This window comes from Vombatus ursinus, unplaced genomic scaffold (genome assembly GCF_900497805.2).
Source record: "Vombatus ursinus unplaced genomic scaffold, bare-nosed wombat genome assembly UNPS02014818.1, whole genome shotgun sequence".
Lineage (NCBI taxonomy): Eukaryota > Metazoa > Chordata > Mammalia > Diprotodontia > Vombatidae > Vombatus > Vombatus ursinus.
In genome coordinates, this window is record NW_020954596.1 from 24,057,224 (window position 1) to 24,079,980 (window position 22,757).

Consider the following 22,757-nt stretch of genomic DNA (forward strand, 5'->3'; position numbering starts at 1 on the left):
TCTTGTCTCAGAAGCACAGCTGGGCCTGGCTTCCCTCTGCTGCAGAGGTCCCTTCAATCTTCCCCTGCTCAGATGTCTGACCCACCACACTGTCTGTGAGGTGAGAATTTCTGTGGCTGAGGCTGAGGCTATCTCCCAACCCAGTTGTCCAGGGCTTATTGTTTGTTGTTTCAGAGGAGATAGCCTGGAAATATTTACACTTCACTCAGGTGAACCTCCATCCTGGGGTCTTTCTTCAGTTCTTCTCATTGTCCCAGGAGGACCATTGTTCTGCCCCAACTCTTGTTTATTTTTGCTGCTCTACGTTTACCCTTAGGTGCTGTTTTGTCTTGTTTGTAGAGGAAATCTGGAAAGCTTTCTGACATACTCCACCATCTTCCCAGAATCCTCTTCCTTGATCCTAAACTTTGAATTTTTTTTCCTATTCTTCCACTTCTTTTACTCACACTAAATTTACTTTTTCCCCTATCATACAGTTAAAAAAAAAAGATCACTAGATTTGGAGTCAGAGAACCTGGGTTCAAACCCTAGCTTTGCCAAGTATTACCTGTGTTACTTTGGACATGTCACTCCACAGAATTCATGAATGAGTTGGTAGGAACCTCAGTAGCCCTATAGTCCAACCTATACCAAAAATGAATCCTTACTGTAATCACTGAAAAATGATAGTCCAGCCTTTGCTCAAAGACCTGGAAGGAGGGGAAAATGAATCTTCTTTTGGGGATAGTGATGGTCCATTCCACTTCCAGATAGCTCTAACCATTCAAAATGTTTTCTTGATATCAACCTCAATTGGCCTCTTGGCAGCTTCCTACTGATTGCTCCTGATTCTGCCCTCTGAGGCCAAATAGAATTGCTTAATTCCCTTCCTTCACGTGAAAACCATTCAAGTATTAGAAGACAACTATCATGTCTTGACTCGGCCGCTGCAGTGGTGAGCATGAGACCAGCTCAGTGCTCAGTAACCCTGAGACGCATGGATGAGGCGGGAGACAGCAAGGTCGCAGAAGCTCCGTTTATTTAGTGCAGTAGCTGTCTTTTATGGCCCTAGTGATGCATGTTCAACGCGTGATCCCCCTGTGATAGCCAATCATCAGGTCTGCTGGAACTCGTGTCAGGACTCATCTCCCAGTGAGAGGAGAGCCAAACCAACCATGGGAGCTGCATGTCAGCAAAGGAGAGGTCCTGGGAGACTTCCTTATTTTTGCCATGCAACTATGTTGTGACCCTCAGCTTCTACTGATAGAAGCTAGAACTCCCATGGGAAAGTTCCCTCAACAGAGCTCTCATGAGACCATGAGACATTCACCCTAACAATGTCTCCCTTAAATTTATCCTTCTTCAGGCTAAGCATGCCCAGTTCTTTCAACAAATCCTTATATGACATGAACTCAACGCCCTTCATCATCCTGGTTGCCCTCTTCTAGTTCCTTTTTAGATCAGTTTCCTCATCTTGAAAGAGAAGTTTAGACTAAATAACTTCTAAGGTCCTTTTATCTGTAACTCCTATGACCCATCTGGTCCCCTGGACACCTCTATTCTTGCTGACCATCTCCCCCAGTCTGGTTCCACTTCCTTCCATCACCAGCATTGATACCATGCTCTATTATATGACTGTTTTGCTTGCTGCTATCTTGAAATTATTTGCCCTTTTTACCTTCCACAATCCCTGAACTATTCATTCTGATTCCAAAGTAACTCTGCCATCTGGTTCCTCCACCTAATTCCAGGTTGAGCTAGAGCAAATCATAAAACAGAGCTGATTGTATAGAGATTAGGAAAAGTCTGGACATCTGATGTCATCAGCATAGGGATTCCTGGTGTGGGAACATCCTTTATCAAGGCAGATTTGAATTAGATCTTCAATTTATAGTGTTAAAGTATTGGGACATTGAAAGGATAAACAACTTATTCAAGGTCACACAGTCATTGTGCATCAGAGGTAGGACTGACACACAGGTTTTCCCAACTCAGTGGCCAACATTTTATCCACTACATCATGATGCCTCTATTTTACCCATAAAAAAATTGTGGTTCATAACTCAGGAGACCCTCCCCCTGCTGCCTCTGTCCAATAAATTGTGATACATAAATAGAACTTTTTGACACCATAAGAAATAACATGAAAAATTCTGAGAAACACAAGACTTAAATGAACTGCTGCAGAATAAAGTAAGCAGAACTAGGAGACAAATATATACAATAACTGAAATAAGATTATGAAAACAACACTAATAGGCAACCAAACTCTGATTAGTTGCATTGGCCAATCTTGGTCATGGAGAATAGGTAATGATACATATTTCCCTCCTCTTAGTGAAAGGTGTGAGACTAAAGGAGTAAAGTGGACATGTTGTCAGACAAAGATGTTTTTGTAAAGGAGTTTTGCTTAATTGTTTTTCTTTAGCAGGTAGGTGGTACAATGGCTAGAGGGCTGGTCCTGGAATCAGGAAGACCTAAGTTTATAGCCAACCTCAGACACTTGCCTGTGTGATCTTGGGCAAGTCATGTAACCTCTGCCTGCCTCAGTGTCCTCGATGGTAAAATGAGGATAATAATAGCATCTACCTCCTAGGGTTATTGTAAGGATCAAATGAGATAATATTTGTGAATCTCTTAACACAGTGCATAGTAGGAGCTTGCCCTTTTCTTTGTTACAAAGCAAGATTCAGTGAGAAGTGACTATGATGTAAAAAAGCAAAGGTAGCAACATTTTTTTAAAATCAATGAAATGGAATCATGGAGAAGCTTTATGATATAGTGGAGAGAATGCTGGATTTGAAGTCAGAAGACTTGGATTCAAAGCCTCACTCAATCATTTACTTTCTATGACCATGGACAGGTCATTTAACCTCTCTTAGCCTCAATTTCCTCAACCGTAAATTGGAAGGCTAGCCAAGATGATCTCTAATTATCATTTACAGCTCTAAATCTATCATCCTACGGAAAAAAAAATAAATAAGGGAACGGATTAAATAATCTCCAATGTCCTTTCTAACTCTGACATGCTGTACTAACATGAAATATTTTCTAAAAAAGCAAGCAAAATGATCCTTGGAGATATGTCAAAAAACAGATTCATGGCTATTTGGGGGTTTGTTTGGGTGTTTTTCATGCCAAAGAGATCAGAGTGGTGTTTAACTTGAAGTATTACGGTTTGCTAATGTCAATTTTGCAGACGATCTGTGTTGTTGTTCAAAGAGGAATTCAGTAATGAGCCAACAGATATAGTAGGATATTTACTCTTGTTAGAGTGTTCAAGGAATGTTTCTTTGCGACTCAACCCATCGGGAAGTTTTTGTCAGTGTAGCTGAGCCCTATGCCGCCTGCTTCACAATCTCTCAACAACGTGTGCCCCTCCTCCCCCAGGGTCTGGGGAAATTTTTTGGAGAGCAAATCAGGAAATTACTTATCATTCGGAACCAGTGGAGAGTTAAGAGTGCCTGCCTGCTGACATGAAGGGCTTTTGAACCAAAGCGTCACATCTACACGCACTATAATTCAAAGGCTTCAGTTACTGGAAGGTCTTGGGAGCCATGTAAGTAAACAGCTGAAAGAAACCCTCCTCCAGTTTCTTTTTTTTAATTTGGGGAGACATGTTCAAGAATGAAGCCTTCAGGCTAACATCTATGCCTCTTGTGCTTTGCTCTTCTGAGAGTGTGGGATGGTATTTTTTGAGGAGGGAGGGGGTTGATTGTATGTACTCTAGGGCTCAATCAGTGGAATGCACACCTCCACAGGGAAAGTACTGCTGGTCATCAGCAACAGACATGGAGATGGGGAGGGGGGAGCAGGAGCTGAAAGCTTCCCCTTCCTTGTTTCCCCACAATCCAATTTCGTGAGCTACACTCCCTCTGGCAGCCAATCCCCCTCACTTCTGACCCAGGAAAAAACATTTTGTATTTAACAAGACTGTGATGCAGGGCCAAGGAACCATGAAAGTAACCAACAGTGGCTTATTACGTAGACACTGATATATTGAGTTGTCAGTGAGTCAGAAACAGAAGGATCCAAGGTGGAAAAGAAAGGGCGTGACACATTTTCTATGCTGTGAGAGATCGACAAAATGTTTTTCTAATTTACCAATAAAATAATCTTTTTAAAGTATCTGTATATTCCCTCACAATATAGAACAGATGTCAGACCCCTTTTCTGTACCTTGAATTCCTATTTTAGATTCACTGACAGCTCAATATATCAGTGTCTATGTAACAAGACTCTATCACTTACTTTCATGTATAATGGCCCCTAAGTGGTGTCAGAGAAAGGAAGGCCCATTGAATTTTCCCTCTCACCACAGAGTCCCACGTTGTTTTCCATGTATCTTACTGTACATATGCATTTGTAGTTCCTAGCATTCATGGGTGGATAATCACCTGCAGTACAGATGCCTATGCTTACGCCTGGGAAGCTTTCTAAAAATTAAAACACACAATGGATGGGCTTAATATAAGTGAGATAAATTTTCAAAGTATACCATTATTACTTCCCCAATAATGTAGTGCATAACAGTACATTTCCTTCCCATGTTATTGCAAGGTAAAGTGTGGTAGTTGTCAAGTTTCTGCTGGAAATAAGGATTGGAGTTAGTATTGAATTGGAATAAGGGCTTCCCAGGTGAGGAAATTCCATCTACCAATCCAGGTCAACACCTTTTCTGTTGCTAATAGCTAGATCCCAATTAATGTGATAAAGAATCCCCTAAGGGCTCACATTGCTATTCAGTTTCGCATTTCATATTTCCATGGGGCTGGGTATAATTATCATATTTTACATAAAATACAACTTTGAATAGTATGAATTCGAACACATAGGACCTGTTCATGGGATTCATTATCCACACAAATCAAGAACAAGCTGTAAAATCATAAGGAGTTGCCTAAATACCGAGAGGTTAAATAAATTTGCTCAAAATTACACACCAAGCATATATTGAAGCAATGTCTTCCTCGCACTGGGGCTAGTTCTCTACCCACTATGCCACATTGCCCCTTACATTATTCTTTTTAGTGACCAATGCACATAAAGGATTGGAGTTGCTGTGTATGTAGGTAATAATTAGAACTACTGTTGATCTTTAGGAACATTTCATTGTTTCTGCTCAATGAATCTTAAAACTTAAATTTCCATTCTCTATACCTGTCCAACAGAATAGCCATAACCTCTGTCTCAATCTTATATCTTTCCCTTATCTCTCCATAAACCTTTCAAAATATCTTGGTCTTTCTCAGCCTTAATTCCAGTTGATATTTGGCTTTTTTTTCCCTAAAGTTCTAACCTCTGGCTCACATTCCCACACACCCTGTAGTGATGAGGCTTGGCTTTCTCCTTCTATGTTAGTAATTATCAGCAAGATCCTAAGGCTGTTGGAGTGTAGGAGGCTCAAAAATGTATTCTATTTAATTTTGGGATAATGAGCAATAGCAGATTACTATATCACTAACCTACTCAGAGGCAAAATTCATTCCATGGGCTAATGCTCATTAATAGTAGTAGACAATATGTCTGTAGAATATCTTATAGTTTCCATAATGTTTTCCTCCTGGCAATGCCATGAGGTAGATAGGGCAAATATTATTGTCACCAATTTACAAATGAAAAGACTGAAGCTCAAGTGACTTACCCAAGGTTACACAACTAGGTAAGTGTCAATGATAAGATCTGAGTTCATGTCTCATTTCTCTACAACTAGCTCTCTTGGTATTGCATGGTACCATATCAACGGTCTTCATTCACAATGAATCCAAACATTAACATACCATTCTAAGGTTGATTGTTTATGTTTTAAATGAGTGATATACTCTATGTAAGTGCTTACTCAATTTTTTATTTCCAGCATATCATTGAGTGTTTTTAAAAATACTTCAGTGGTTTTATAGTTTTGTTTGTGTGAGCATTTCTTTCCTAGTGCAGATCACAACTCATATATACAGTCTCAGATCCTGTCTGGTTCTTGCCTATGCGTTTCTGGGTTCTCCTTAGAGGAGCTACCCAGCACACCATTGTCTTTCCTCTGATTCTTTTGATATTAAGTGGATACATGTGCAGCATTTGATTTATCCAACTGTCCAACCATCATCTAATACCTCTGTGCTATTTCTTCATACCTCGTTTTCAGTATGTGTAATAGTCTTATGTATTTATTTTAATTTATGTGGACATTATCTGGCTAATGTTGAATGATAATTGGCTAATGTCGAACATACAATAATAGTAGTAATAGCATTGGAGTATATTTATATGGCTCCTGAAAGGTTACAGAGCCTTTTCATACAAAACTCTTTTTTTATTTGTGTCAAGCTTCATGATAACCTTGTGGTATAGGTAGGGTTATTGGCTTTGTTTGCTGTTGTTCTGTTGTTTCAGTGATGTCCGACTCTTTGTGACCCCACTTGAAGTTTTCTTGGCAAAGATACTGGAGCGGTTTGCCATGTCCTTTCCCACCTCATTTTACAGATGAGGAAACTGAGGCAAATAGGGTTGCCCAGGGTCCCACAGCTAGTAAGTGTTTGAGGCCAGATTTGAACTCAGTAAGATGAGTCTTCCTGACTCCAAGCCCAGCTCTCTGTGTCATTTAGCTGCCCTATTAACTTTACAAGGGAAAAATATGATGTTGAGACCAGTTAAGCAGTCTGCCTCATAAATGAACAAGACTATTAAATTAAATCTCAGAGACTTTTTGTGTAAACCATCAACAAATAGTTATGAGTATAAATGTGCAAAAAAGCAATTATTCTGAGAATATAATGATAGTGGGAAGATAGGGACTGCACAGTTATAATTAGGGCCTTTCTTCTTCCTTATACATCCTTCCCAATGTGAGTGATCACAAGGACATTAGCTTATATAATGACCACTAGCTAAGGTGCTCTGCCCAAAGGGTAAAACTCCAACTCAGGAATTCTCCAGAAGTAACTCCATAAGCCTGAGTATTCTTTAGGATTCTGCTGACTCTCAATTCCCACTTAGGATGGTGAAGATCTTCAGACCACCTGGGTCCACATCCTGATTTTGCCACTTACAACCTCTATGACTTCTGGCAAGTTTTTTTTTTTTTTAACATTTTGAACCTCAGTTTCCTCATTTACATAACAGAGATTGGAGTAGATGACCTCTAGCATCTTCTCCAGCTCTGGATGTCTAATCTATTCTGTGGCCCTCCATGTCTACACCCACTGTTCGAGCTCCTTGGCCTTAGCCCCCTATGACTCCAGGATAGTTTTGCTCTGAAACTTTCACAGACATTTGCACTGACTACTGGGGGCAAGTGAGGGGTAGCCAGACAGTCAGCAGAACCAGCTATGGCTGGAGTTAGGGGGGAAAGGTGAAGCATCTTTTCTCAATATTATTTTAGCCTGAAGGAAGAAAAAACAAAAAACTCAGAGACTGTGGTCATTGCAGCATCTGGTTTTTTTCTAAACTTATGGCCTTCTCTAAAATAACTTATATAAAAATTAACTTTATATATAACATATTTTAATTATTATATATAATATTAATGTGTTATATTAATTATATATGTTATACATAATATATTTTAATTACACTCTAGGATCAAGCAAAGCATTTTTTCAACTCTTTGTGGGAGGCAGTGTAAGTAAAGTTATCATCATCTAAGCTCACAGAGGAAAAGTAATTGGGCCACAGTTACATGGCTAAGGGCAGCTAGCTGGCTTAATGGGCAGAATGCTGGGCCTAGAGTCAGAAAGACTTGAATTCAAATCTGGCCTTAGACACTTACTAGCTGTGTGACTCTAAGTGATGTCACTTAACCTTGTTTGCCTCAGTTTCCTCATCTGTAAAATGAGCTGGGAAAGGAAATGACAAACCACTCTAGTATCTCTGTCAAGAAAACCCCAGGGGGGGTCACAAACAGTCAGACATGACTGAAAAATGACTGAACAGAAACAACAAACATGGCTAATCATGGTCAGAGCCAGGATTCAAAAACAGTTCTCCTAATTCCATGTTCATCATTTTCCATTAGACAACTGGGCTATTCTTGTCCTCTCATACATTCTAATTCAAAATTTCCCAAACTGTGTTCCACAGATCAGTGGAATTCCATACCATGTGACTAAGGGTTTGGGAGGAGGTTCAGAATGGGGAAATGTCAGTATTATTGTTCCTTCTAAGATGTTAAATATGAAAGGATATGTGTATGGATCAAAACAACCCTATTACATGTGGCAGAACTTTAGTTTGAAAATAGATTCAAATTGATCTATTTTGCTCCAAAGCCTCCCAAGGGTGTAGCTATTCCAACAACCCCATTCTCACTCCACCCCTACATTTATAGATTCTGTCAAAATGTTTCAAGCCAAAAAGTGCCCTGAGGCCAAATTAGTATGGGAAAATGTTTTAATTCTTTGTTTTGCTCCTCTCTTGGTCCATATCGCCTCCAAAGCATGTCAACCTCTGACCTATCCTCCTAAGTATGACAACATCCATCACTTTGACAGCATTTGGTCCTTTCAACACAATGAAACAGATGGAACCATGCCATGCGATATGTAAGCCATAAACTTTCCTCCTGGAACCCAGCAATTTGTAGTTGCTGCTTTGTTAGATATTTACTGGCTTTTATTTCTTAGAGAAAACAATCGAGTTCAGCAAACATTATGCACCTTTGGTGTGCAGTTCTGTGGTAAGCACTGTTGTTGTTCAGTATGTCCAACTCTTGGGAACCTCATTTGGGGTTTTCTAGGTAAAGATACTGGAGTGGTTTGCCATTTTCTTTTCCAGCTCATTTTACAGATGAGGAACTGAAGCAATCCAGGGTTAAGTGACTTGCCCAGGGTCACATAGCTGGTAAGTGTCTGAGGCTGGATTTGAACTAAGGTCTTCTTGACTCCAGGCCAAGCACTCTATCCACTGTGCCACCTAGCTACCCAGATAGAATCCCTGCCCTTGTGCAATTTACATTCTAATAAGGAATATGAACCGTTCAAAAATAACTTCATACAAGGAGCTCATATATAGATAGCTGTTTATGAGTACAAGCTATTATTGCCTTAAATTCTTCTATGAGCAGTTGTCTATGCATGGTTCATATCCCATATTACCTCTACAAAGGAAGAGATTGTCTTCTTATCTGTTCTCATATTGCTCTGTGTCTAGCATAGAGCTGTACACCAAAGGTGCATAATAAATATTTGCTAAATTTGATGTTTTAGTTGCACATGATATGAACATGAATTGTGAAAAATGAACATGGATTATGCAGGTTATATGCCTAAATACAAAGTATCATATGAGGTCCAGGAAAACTTGGATAGACAACAGTTTGTGTGGAAAAGATTTGTGGGTGTTAGTTGACTATTAGCTCAATGTGAATCAACAATGCAATATAGCTGCCAAAGGAATTACTGAAATCTTAAACTGCATTAACAGAGGTTGTGTTCCCACAAGGGAAGCAATAGTTCTACTGTACTCTGACCTCATCAGGACATATCTGGAAGGAGCATTATGTTCAATTTTGGGTATCACATGTAACCAGTTGCTGAAGGTTCCCCATAACTCCCTAGAATCACACATTCTGGGTCCAATCCTAGGGGATGATCCAAAAGAGTCATTTTCTTGATTTGGCTTTGTAAACCCTACCTGGAGTTTACTGGGGTTCTTAACCTGGGGTCCATGAACTTGATTTTTAAAACTATTTTGATTTCAACATAATTGGTCAACTTTGTATTCCTATGTACTTTATTTTGATTATTTAAAAACATTTTGAGGGGCAGCTAGGTGGCACAGTGGATAAAGTACCAACCCTGAAGTCAGGAGGACCTGAGTTAAATCCAGCCTCAGACCAAACACTTGACACTTACTAGCTATGTGACCCTAGGCAAGTCACTTAACCCCAATTGCCTAAAAGAAAAAGAAACAGAAACAAAACCAAAAAAAAAACATTTTGAGAGTACTTTCATCAGTTTCACCAGACTGCCAAATGGGTCTGTGGCATAAAGAAAGGTCAAGAACTTCCACTCTAGTAAATGTCCAAATCTAACTCCCATACAATTGCTCATAGTAAGAAATACATATCAGGTATAGGACTATCTTTATTTTATCTCACAGAAATACATAAAACTTGTCTGTCAAAGAATGGAATAGATTATAGATTTATGTCAATTCCCTATATAAAAGATTCATAGGAGCTTATAAACATATAAAAAAACACATCAGGCATGCACAGGAATTTATAAATAGATACAGAAAACCTACAAATCACTCATAGTAGCATATAAGTTCCCCTTAAAAGGCAAACATATTTTTCGGATGCAAAACAAGCAATCACTTTCCCATTATAGCCCTGCACTATTCAAATAAATCACTGTAGCAGTGGGAGGGCTGCAAAATCCAGGTCCCTGGTTTTCCCCAAATTACTGATTCCCTTTACTACTCTTCTAGGTACATGGACTATATGGATAATATTCTTCTTTCTCCAAAAGAGAGGATTGTTCAAAAACTTCCTTTTTTCCTCTAGAAGTGATGATCAGCAAACTCTTGAACAAGGGAGTGCTGACACTGCCCAGGATATCTAGATGTAGGTAGGGATTATGATGCCAAGAAAATAAAAACCTCTACTATACATAAGGTTGTGGTTTAAGAGTATCATCCAAGAGTTTCTCTCTCAGGCTAAGTGGGCACAGACATGTCTGTTTCTGTCATCTGTTGCTGTAGGAAACTTATTAGTGATGTAGTCTCTCAGGATGAGAAAGTTCACTTTTAGGATCTCTCCTCTCAAACCTCTTGAGTAAGCTCCTGAGAATCCCATGTGGTTTTGTCCCAAAGCAGCCACTAACGGTTCTTGGATTTAGGATGGGAAGGGAGAAAAACCATATATGCACAAGGTTTCTTCTTTCCCAAACCTCAATACTGTAGGTCTGCTCTACTGAACTCTAATCTATTCTCCAAATGGGGGGGAATGAAAAAAAAAAAGGCAAAAAAGACTGAGAGCGGGATGTTGTTTTCCTTGGCAGACCAATACACAGGGACAGTTCATCCTTATGTGTCCCAAGCAGCCAATCACTCTGGTGGCAGCGCTTGTCACTAGAAAACAAGAACTACAGTCATATTCTATTACATACATATACCACAGTTTGTTCAGGGATTCCTCATTCAGTGGGTATATTTTGTTTTCAGTATTATTATTCAGCAAAATGCTAATATGAACATTTTGGTGCATATGGGTCTTTTATTGCTCCATGATATATAATCCCAGTGGTTTAATAACTAGACCAAAGAATATGAACAATTTAGTACTTTTTTTGCATAGCTCCAAATTCTTTTCCAGAATGGTTGAACCAACTCAACCAAGGCTGAGCCAACATTGAATTTTTCTCTCTTTTAATATATTTGTCAATTGAATAAGTGTGGAATTATCCCTCAGAGTTGTTTTAATTTGTATGTCTCTCATTTATGATTTTAAGAATATCAGATGGTTGTAGAATGGTTTGTATTCATCCATTTGAAAAAATGGTAATATAATTTGACTACTTGTCTAAGAGAGAATGCAATAAATTATAGATTTATATTAATTCCCTATAGATTTTGAATGTCAGATTATCAGAGATATTTAATACAATGACTTTTTAAATCTGTATATATTCTCATAATTCTAGATGAATAGCTTTTGAATCTTGTAGGATGAAGTGACTAGTCTTTAATGGTCTCCTCCATCAAAATTATGATTATTATTTCTTTCTGTAACCACAGTTTTAAAAGACAGAATTTTCCATTCTCTAATTTTTTATGCTGTGATGATGTTTAGACAATTTATGCATCTAGAATTTATTGTGGTATATGTAGTATAAGGTATTGGTCTAAATTTATCTTCTACCAAACTGTTATCTAGCTTTCCTAGCAGTAATTGTTGAATAAAAAATATCTTCCTTAATAGTTCAAGTTATTGGGTTTAAAGAAAACTATATAATTATATGCATTTATTTCTAGTTCTTATCTAATCTAGTCCACTGATTTACTTTTTATTTTTGTACATGTAGTTGTTTTAATTTCTGCTTTGTAACATAATGTAAGATCTGATAAAACCTAGCTCCTTTAATTCTTATCTTTCCATTATTCTCCTTGAAAATTTTATTTATTCTTCTTCTTTATAAATTATATTATTTCAATTTATTTAAATAGTATTGTCATTTTTACTATGCTAATATGATCCATGTGTAAATACTGAATATTTTTCCAAGTACTTAGGTGTCCCTTTAATTTTATGGGAAAAAAAATTGTTTAGCAATTGAATATATAGGCATCTTGTGTGTTAATAGGAAGTAGCAGATTACTTTTAAAAATACTTCATTATTTTAAATGAAATTTCTTTTACTCTTCTACCAAGTTCTTATTAATCAAATATAGAAGTGACTATGATTTTTGTAGATTTTGTTTCCAGCTATCTATTAAAGATATATATATTTATATATATATGTATGTTTTAATTCTCTAGGGTATTCTAAGTAAACCATATTGTCCACAAGCAAAATGTCTTGCATCTTCTTTGCCTATTCATATTCTCTTTATTTTTTAACCTTACTTCTGTAGCTTTCATTTCAAGTACTATGTTGAATAATAGTGGAAATAGCAGGCATCCTGGTTTCATCCCAGTTTTATTGGGAAAGCTTCCAGTTGTTTTCCATTACAAATAATGCTAACATTTGGTTTTGGATAAAAAGTTTTCATCATATTAAAGAACAGTCCTTCCAATTTGTTAACATTTTCAAAAAATTTTAGCATAAATGTTATATCTCTTCTAAGTCTTTATCTATTGATATAATCATGTGAATTTGTTGTTTTTCTTATTAACTTGACTTATTGTGCTAATAGTCTTGCCAGTGTTGAATCATTCGTGCATTCCTGGTATAAATCCAACTGGGTCATAATGAACAATTTTTGGACTTATTTCTGTAGCCTCTTTGTTAATATTTTTTTTTTCAGTTTCTACTAGTGATACTGAGCTATATGATTCTCTTTCTCCATTTTATCCCTACCAGGTTTGGATATCAGCACCATATTTGTTTCATAAAGGTTTGATAGGGTTTCTTCCTTCTTTCTTTCTTTCTTCCTTTCTCTCTTGAGAATAGCATAGATATTATTTGGTCTTTAAATTCTTGGGAGAATTCATTTTTAAATCCATCTGGACCCTAATTCTCCCCCTTTGGAAGATAATTTGTGGACTGCCAAATATATTTTTTCTGAGATTTGACTATTTAGATTTTCAATTTCCTGCCCTGTTAATCTGAGTATTTTATAGTTTTATAAATATTTAGTTACTTTGCTTAACTTTTCAATTTTGTTGATATATACTTGTGCTTATTAATTTCTGATAATTTTATTATTTTCTCTCTATTGTTAGTTCCATATTCTCATTTTTTATCTTGATAATTTGGTTTTGTTAGGTTTTTTAGCATGTTTCATATGCAATACTTGAGCCCTGGTACTGGGTTGACTCCAAGGAGAATCTTCTGTTCACTGCACCACATTGTCTCTGTCCCTTCTTATAATTTTATTTAAATCTATTATTGATTTCCTCTACCATTCTGGAGGTTCTTATCATAAATGCATTCTCATTTACAGTAAGAGGGGAGTTCAAATTGTTACTTCAGCATTATTGATATTTCTAGTAATTTCTCATTTTACTTTATTTAATATTTCCTCATTTCAAGAGGATCTTTTTCTCTTTACTCATTTCTTACAGAGAAATGAGTAATGGTTTTTCTGCAAGGTTTTCTCCATGATGATTTCTTTCTGTTCCCTACCTTCTTTGTTCTTCTTTACTTTATTCAGTATATTTCTTTTTTATTTTAAGGCGATTAAGGAAAAACTGAGGAAAGATTAAGGAAAATTGAGCTTATGCATAGTAATTCACACTGTTATTTTTCCAGAAAGATATTGACAAAATGTACCGCACTCAAAGAGAGGTGATCAGAACAATGATGACTGAAGATGACGGCATATGATAGTAGGTCCTAGGGCCCAGGCATGTTTGATAAAAGAGATAAGACTCAGGAGGAAGAGAGAATCATAAATGACTTCAAGCATTTGAGGAACTGTTAGATGAAAGATGAATTAGACTCATTCAGTTCGTCCCCAGAGGGTAGAAATATGAGTAACAGGTAGAAGTTATAGAAGCCAATAACTAGACTTAATGAAAAAATTCTTAATAATTTTAACTATAATAATTATAAAAAATTAATGATTATGTCCCAAGGTGGAATAAGCTCCCCACCCCTGGATGTCTTCAACTATAGGCTATATGACTATTTGTCAAAAACATTATAGAGGGAATTACTACTTAAATATAGCTTAGCTGAGATGACCTCTGAGGTACCTCTAGTTCTGTGATTCTGTGAGAGAAAAATAATTTGAACAGTGATGACTTCACGAAGCAGGCATCATTTGAACTAGTCCTTTAAGGGTGATTAGGATTTCAAAATGCAATCACGAGGAGTAGAAAAGTAGGGAAGGTGTTCCACATGTAAGGTATGACATAAGTAGACTTAAAGGAGGAAGAATAAGTATGGAAAGTAGTTAAATAGTCCAGCTTGGTTAGAATACATAGATAAAGATATAAAATATCATTATTTTCTTTTTTCCAATTAACACACACAAATTTAACAATCATTTACCCTACATAAAACTATAATTTTTAAAAAAGTCAACTAAGCCAATTCTTACTGAAATTAGTCTTTACTTCCATTTTATTAACCTTTCCCATTTCCCTTTCTTATCACAGATAAATTAAGGTTTTCTAAATCGAAATTAGAACCAAAAAAAGACCTTAGAGATCTTTATGTCAATATGTTGCATTGAAAAGAATATTGATTTTTGGAATCAGAAGAATTGGCTTTGAATCCTATTTCTTTCACTTACTCTGTACTATCCGCATAACCCTAGCCAAGTCACTTAGTTTCTCTGAACCTCAGTTTCCTCATATGTAAAATAAAGAGTTTGGACAATGTTATCTCTAAAGTCTCGGTCAACTCTAAATCTCTGAATCCTTGCCTAATATGCATATTTCACAGGGGAGAAAATTGAGCTCCTGATAGGGTAAATGACTTGCCCATGGCCAAATATACATACTTCCTAAGAATTGTATTGTTTAGAGAACATGAGCCATTATGTGTAATTTTTAGGGCTAAATTTTGAATTTTCTGCTTTATTACTTCATGTGTGGTTTCAAGTTAGACGTTGTACATATGGTAACAAAGCCAATGTGTAACTGCCAGTATATAGTTTATCCAACATTCTGTTACAAGAGAGTCATTTGTACTCCTTTAAAAAACAATTCATGTTTTGAGCCTTCTATTTTTGGAAAGTGGTACATAGCATCTCATTTGCTTCTTTCTGCAGATAGTGAAGTACTGAAGATTAAGTAATCCATGCCAAAGTTGTCGTTTCTTATGAAATTTCCAGATAATTGAGGAAAAACATGTTTTTGGCTTCATATTTGCCAATAATTGGTTAAATATTTCATTTAGTTTTTGTAATCACAGTATGAATGCCTAACCCTACAAAACACAACCACTAACAAGAAATGGTATTTTATCCACAAGTGAACACACACACAAAATAATAGAAACCATGCTTATTGTTTGGGATTTGAAGGTACATGTGGGTACATTTGTGTTTTTGCTTTTGTTATGCAGTAATATTTTTTTTCATTATTTGCTTCCCTAATTGAAAATGATGAAAGTTTTCCTCCAGAATTCTACATCTTAGACCCTAAGGCCCTCGATTTTAAAATGAAGTGCAAAACAAAATATCCCTAAAAATGATTAAAGGGCTAGAAAAAAAGATTGCAAAAGATAATAGATTGTAAACTTCAAAGGGGAAACAAGAGTTGAATTCAAACATTCTAGGCAGAGGAAGGGGCCTCTTTGTGCTATTGATTATGGGGCAGCTAATAGGGCCCAAGGGAAAGATCCATCCTCTGGAAAGAGGGCATAACCCAAATCACGTCCCTGAGATTAAAAAGGATGTTATGCCTAGTCACAATGGAGTTTATGGAATCACCAAATCAAAGGGGCCAGCAGACATTGATAAAGGAGTTTATTGCAAAGCAAAAAATATAAGATATTCAGTATACAGTAAAGAAGATGACTTTATGAGGGGGAGTATTAAGTATTGGAGGGATGATGGTTTGTCTCACACAAAATCATCATCCAGGATAAGATTGCCAGCTTCAGTGTTAAAGAAGGTGTTACAACTAGCCAGGAGGAGACAATATATCAAGGACTGAGCATACAAATAATACAGAATTACTCAACAGTAAGAAAGTAAAGAAGAAATGAGAATATCACAAACATGGAAAATGGCTTACACTCCAGAACGTTTATCTGAAAAGCTGAGCATACCCTTCCATGAAAAAAAAAAAGATAGGCTTTCAACATGATGAGATATCTTTAATCATACTTTCATAGAAAACTAGAGATACTCAGGACCTTTTCAGCACATGTACAACAAACACAAGAAAAAATAATAAAGTAATTAACAAGAAATAAAGGCTAAAAAGTCTACATATCATGAAAAACATAGATGATTATCCAGTGTTTACATGCTATGAGGAAGAAACAAAACTATTGCCCTTTAGAAGGCTTGTTAGCCTCACTCCGTCCTTTCTCTGTTGCCTTAGAATTGCCTCGGTCCCAGACAACAAAGTTTGTATTGTATTTATCTGTGTATCTCCACTAGGATGTAACACCAATGTCCTGTACGTGAATACAAAGACAAGTTAAAGGAATTTTTCTCATCACAGAAAAGAGAAGACTGTGCGACAATTTATTAATAGTCCTTCTTTGTATGTCACTCAGCACCAGATACGGTGATTTATACACAGAAAACACCTTCTAAATGCTTGCTGAATTGAAAATTGCATTGAATTTCCACCAAAGGGTTTCACATGGAGTTCTGACCAACTGTTCTCATTTTTTGTTCAGAACCAGTATGAAGAAAAAAGGAACTTTTTAACTCATGACCCAATAAAGGAATATGAGTTAAATAAAAAGAATAACTTGTCGAAAATTATTATTAGACATGAGAATGAATTCCTAGGAGAAGATGTAGAAACTTTTTCTTTGAAGGTTGTATCAGATATATCATCACTTGCTTGATATGGCTGTGTTGTGGTCCTTCATGAAAGAGAAGAGACTAGCATGTGTCTCAGGCCGAATATGTTTATACCTACAAAGATTACAGAATAATTAGCAGTTCGATTCAATCACCTTAACCACCAGACCACAATAAGCACATAATATTAGAAACAATTATATCTAGATTGAGTGGATGGGCAATGGTAGGTCAAACTAACCAATTAGATAATGATCCCTTACTTGTATATGTAACACTTTATAGCTTTGAAAACATTTTCACATATACTGATTCATTTTTGCCTCATGGTAATGCTGTGAAATAGATACAGCTTGTATTATTACACCCATTTTACAAATGAAAAAACTGAGGCTAAACTAAGCGGAATGGCCTCTCCTGGAGTCCTACAGTTAATAAATGGTAGATCCAGACCTCAAACTCAGGAGCTTCTGATGTCAAGTCTCCTGCTCTTTCCTCTATACTCCAATGCATATAAATAAATGTATGTGTGTGTGTGTGTGTATACAGACACACACACAACCATGTATACATACACTCATATATATCACTTGACTGTTCAATGTTCCAAGTCATTAATAATAATTTACATTTTTATAGCACCTTAAAGCTTACAAAGTGCTTTCCATACGTTATCTCATTCAAGAATCATAACAATTCTATTAGAGAGCTACTACAGGCATCCAGTTGGTGCAATGGATAGAGTGCCAGATCTAGAGTCAGGAAGACTTAAGTCCAAATCCAGCCTCAGATACTTGCTGACTGTGTGACGCAGGGCAAGTCACTTACCCCTATTATATACCTCAGTTTCCTCATCTGTCGAATAAGCTGGAGAAGGAAATGGTAAACCATATCAGCATCTTTGCCAAGAAAACCCCAAATGGGGTCATAAAGATTTAGACAAGACTGAAACAACTGAACAATAACAGGTATCCCAGTTTTACAGCCAAGAATACCAACTTGTCCATAGTCATACCACCAGTAATTGTGAGAAACAGGATTTGAACACAGATTGTCATGACTCTGAGTTTATCACTCTACCCATTATGCCATGCTGTCATTTGACTTGGTGTATGGGAGAGAGAGACAGAGAGACAGAGAGATAGAGAAGAGTACATCTCATATATGAGGCATTAAATTGACTTTTAAAAAATTGAATTGAACCACAAAGATATCAGTAGCTTCTATTGTTGTTGTTGTTATTGTTGTTCAGTCATTTTCAGTTGTATCTGACTCTTCGTGGCCCCATTTGGGGTTTTCTTGGCAAAGATACTGGAGTGGTTTGCCATTTTCTTCTCCAGCTCATTTGACAGATGAGGAAAGTGAGGCAAACAGGGTTAAGTGATTTGCTTAGGGTCACACAGTCAGTAAGTGTCTGAGGCCAGATTTGAACCCAACAAGATAAGGCTTCTTGGTTCCAGGCCTGGTGCTCTGTCCACATTAGTGGCTCCTGCTTTCACTTATATTCACTTGGATTTCTAAGTGTAACATCCTACCTAACTTTCACTGCTGCCTTTGTGGGTACACCCAGGTCCTTAAAAGTCCTAAGCTATCAGCATGAACACATTGGAGAATAAACCTATTGGCTATGAAATTATAGAGTAAATCTTCTCTGTTGGGTGCAGTTGTTATTCACATGCATATGCCAAGATCCTATCATTTCAGTCCTCATCACATTATCTTAGCAAACTTTACAAAAATGTCTGAAAGGAGTTTGTTTTTCAAGCTGTGCCGTGCCATTTGCTTATGAGTTGTTACAAAACAGCATCAACACTGTTGTTTGGGGACATGAGGGGGAAAAAAGTGGCTTCAGTATTTGTTAAAGGATAAAATTCTTAGAATTTGTACAATGTGTCCTATTTGGGAGAATTGCAAAATAGAGCATTTATTATATTACTTCCTCCATTTAAGCTATAAAAAACAAGACTTAATAGGTTAAAAAATAAAAGAACGATATCTTTCTGTCTCCTGTCTCAAAGTCATTGCATCCACGCATTATCACTGTCCCACACATAAAAAAGTTATCAGATCTTCTCTGTCTAAATCTTCCTCTCCATTCTTTAAGAGCTATGTCAAGTCCCAGAGTATCCATGAAGGTCCCCCCCTGCCTGATGTTTTTCTAAAATCATAGATGTGGAGCTGCAAGGGCCATTAAAATTCATTTATTCCAACATTCTCAGTTCACAAAGGAGGAAATCAAGGCCTAGAAAGGTTGACTTACCCAAGGTTACACAGAGAATAAGTGGCAAAGCCAGGTTGCAGACTGATGTCCATTGGCCCAAATGTACATAATTTCTTTTGATCTTTTGCTTCTCCAGGCACTCACTACATTTTGAACTTATTCCACAGTTTAGTACTTAGTTATCACCACTGACCTCTCTAACTTCCGATCTATTTTTTCCTCTTTCTATTCACTGCCAATACCCTGGAAAATGTAATTCGATTTGACACACATTTATTAAGTGCCTACCATGTGCGAGGTACTGTGATCCACACATATTGCCTCAATTTTCCCACTCCCCATTCTCTTTTCAGCTCTCTACAATCTGCCTTCTGCCTCTACCAATATGCTAAAAACAGTCCTAGTGAAAGTCATTAGTCTTGAACAGCATTTTCCTCAATCTTCCTGTAGTACTTGAGACCATGTACCTCTCTGTAACCCTTGACACCACTGATCGCGTCTTCCTTTAAACTCTATTTCCTTGGCCTCTGTGGCATCACACTGCCAAGATTCTTTTCTTCTCTGTTTTTCTACTAACCACTTTGACAACTCTCTTCTTTGTTCTTTCCACTTCCTCCTCTCCACCCCTAGTTACAGAATCAGTTTGATTCAGCGATCATATATTGTGTATTCTATGTGGGAAGCATTGTACCAGATGATGGAGATACAATAACAAAGCAAAACCGTGCCAACTCTTGAGGAATTTACATTCTGTAAGGGGATACAGCATGTGCATAGAAAAATCAATGCAAGGCAACCTAAGGAGGCAGAGATTCTTGACCTCTAGGAAAACTGAGGAAGGCTTCCCAGAGGAGATAACCTCTGAAATGAACCTCAAACGACTATAAGAATTCTGAGAGGCAGAGGTGAGGTAGGAATGCATTATAGGTATTCAAAACAGGGTGTGCAAGGACACAGAATGAAGAGGTGAAACATTAAGTTCAGGAAATAGCTACATGAAGGGGAATAGTCTGACTGATACATTTCTATGTCCTAGAGGTAGTAGGGAGTCATTGGAGGCTGTGAGCAGGAGAATAACATGGTCAGAACTTTTACCTTAAGAAAACTGTTTTTGCCAGTTGTGTGGAGGTTGAACTGGAGAGGGCAAAGACTGCAGGCAGAAAGACCAATTAGGAAGTTCTTATTTTAGTCCACATGAAAAGTGATGAAGGCTTTGAACTAGAATTGAGTCCTTTGTGAGTGGAGAGATTTAGGGGAGGAAATCAGAATTTCTCTACAGGTAAATTGAATTTCCACAACCACTGAGTCATACGGTTGTTTTGGTTTAGGTTTTGATTATACTTGGAAGACTGCTCAGCCCAAATGAGTCTCAGGGGTATGAGGAAGAATGTGGTCACATTGTGGAATTTTCCAGGAGACTTTCCTAATAGATGTGTTACATGTGTCTCTCTTGGAATGTCTGCTGCTAGGAAGGTGGTGGAAAGAACTGTGTGGTTTTGGATACCCAACCTGGAGGTATCTTCTGTTGGGTCATTATAGTTGATAATAGAAAGGCACCTTGATGTAGTAGATTGGAAATTAGAATTAAAGCCAGGAAGATATTAATTAGATGTCCCATCAGAAAATTCCTAGCTGTGTGACCCTAGGCACATCACTTCACCCTTCTGTGCCTCAGTTTTCACACGAATGGTCCGTAAGTGGGTCCTTTGGACTCAATGAATTTTAGAATTCCTTTCAGCTCTAAATCTATGTTTTTATGATCCTATGCTTTTAAGGTTCTTTTTTTAGGGTTGTTTTTTTGTTTGTTTGTTTTAGGCAAAGTCCATGGTAATAAAGTCTGTCTGAGACATTTAAGAGCTAAATGCCTGAAGCAGGATTGTTCTGAGAATCAGCCATCTCAAACTTTAGGAAAGGTTTGGAGGCCTAGAATGTAATATTTGGACAGAAGGAAGCAATAGGAAAGGAGGTGGGGAAATAGTTCACAAACCTGGCACAAAGGCATGATAGAGAAGTGAACTCTGAGAACTTTGACTAGCCGGACATTTGCTGGTGCTCTCTATGCCAAAAGCAGAGTAACTATTACTTTTTCCTATTTGCCTTAATAAAAACATTAACCTTTGAAAGATTAAAGAAGCAACAAGAGGAAGAGCTATTTGGCACTTGATTATGTCTGACCAGAAAGCAAGGACTAGCTGCTGAGGCAGCAATGATGTGACCCCTACGGAGCTTGGAGACTCCATGTTAAAATTCACGATACTGGAGGCAAAATCGTGCAGGGATTGACAGGCACCCTAGATTTGAGGAAGAACAGATTTCATAGGGTGTGGAGAATAGATAGGTAGGACCCCATGGCATAAAATTGAATAAGAAAAATCAGTCCAAAATCAAGGAGAATTTCTTAAGAATGGTGTCAGTAATTTGTTTTCTTGGAGCAGCTTGGTGCCGGAATGAGGAGAGTGCTAGACCTGGACCTGGAGTCAGCAAGACCTGAGTTCAAATCCTGCCTCAGCTACTTACTATCTGTGTGACCTTGGAGAAGTCACTTAACCCCTTTAAGCCTGTTTTCTCATCTGCAAAATGGTGATAATAATAGTATCTACCTCATCAGCTCATTGTAGAGATCAAATGAGATAATATATGTAAAGTGCTTTGCAAACCTTAAAGTACTATATAAATGCTAGTTATTATTATTATCATTATTATACTAAAGTAAATTATTCTGATGTAAAATAAAAGGTGGAACTGTATAAAAATTATGCTCTTTATGAACAAGGAATTTATCAACTAATGTAGTATTTTTAGAAAGTGAAAAATAAGAGCAAGTGATCAAGAATGTTGTGTGTTCCTGTGGGATAGCACCCCAGCTGGTGATAAATATTAAAGGTGACCCCAAGGGTCTTTTCACTATATTGGGTACTGAGAAGAAGGGAGCTCTGCTCCTCAGACTAGGTAGGATGATAATAATGAATAATGTAAACAAGGCAGAACTACTCAGCACTTGTTTTGCTTTTGTTTTCTTTTCTAAGAGGAATGATCATTGGACTAGGGAGGGTAGAATAAAACTGGTTAACAGGGAGTTGAAACCCAAGGTAAGCTAAGGAATTAATGAATGCTTACCTAGCTTCCTTCCATGAATTCAGATCATCAGGACTAGATCTACATCTCAAGGTACTGAAAGAACTGGATGGCTTCACTGATGAGCTGCTGTTGATGTTTGTACAATAATAATGGCTACCATTTATGTAGCTCTTCAAGGTTTACAGAATGCTTTATAAATATAGTCTTGGGGCAGCTAGGTGGTGCCATGAATAGAGCACTGGCCCTGGAGTCAAGAGGACCTGAGTTCAAACCCGGCCTCAGACACTTATTAGCTGTGTGACCCTGGGCAAGTCACTTAACTCTGATTGCCAGCAGATAGATAGATAGATAGATAGATAGATAGATAGATAGATAGATAGATAGA

At 37.3% G+C, this 22,757-nt stretch overlaps 1 protein-coding gene across 3 annotated transcripts in view; it reads left to right on the forward strand.

Annotated features, from left to right (window-relative positions):
• C1QTNF7 (C1q and TNF related 7) overlaps positions 1-22,757 on the forward strand; it is a 146,520-nt gene that overhangs the window by 50,777 nt on the left and 72,986 nt on the right. For 2 of the 3 annotated variants that reach the window (XM_027836402.1, XM_027836405.1), the window contains exon 1: positions 3,266-3,538. The exons of the other annotated variant lie outside the window; for it this stretch is intronic. The gene's annotated coding sequence lies outside the window, so the exon portion shown is untranslated. Of the gene's footprint in view, positions 1-3,265; positions 3,539-22,757 lie in introns of those variants that run through there. 3 annotated transcript variants of the gene reach the window in all.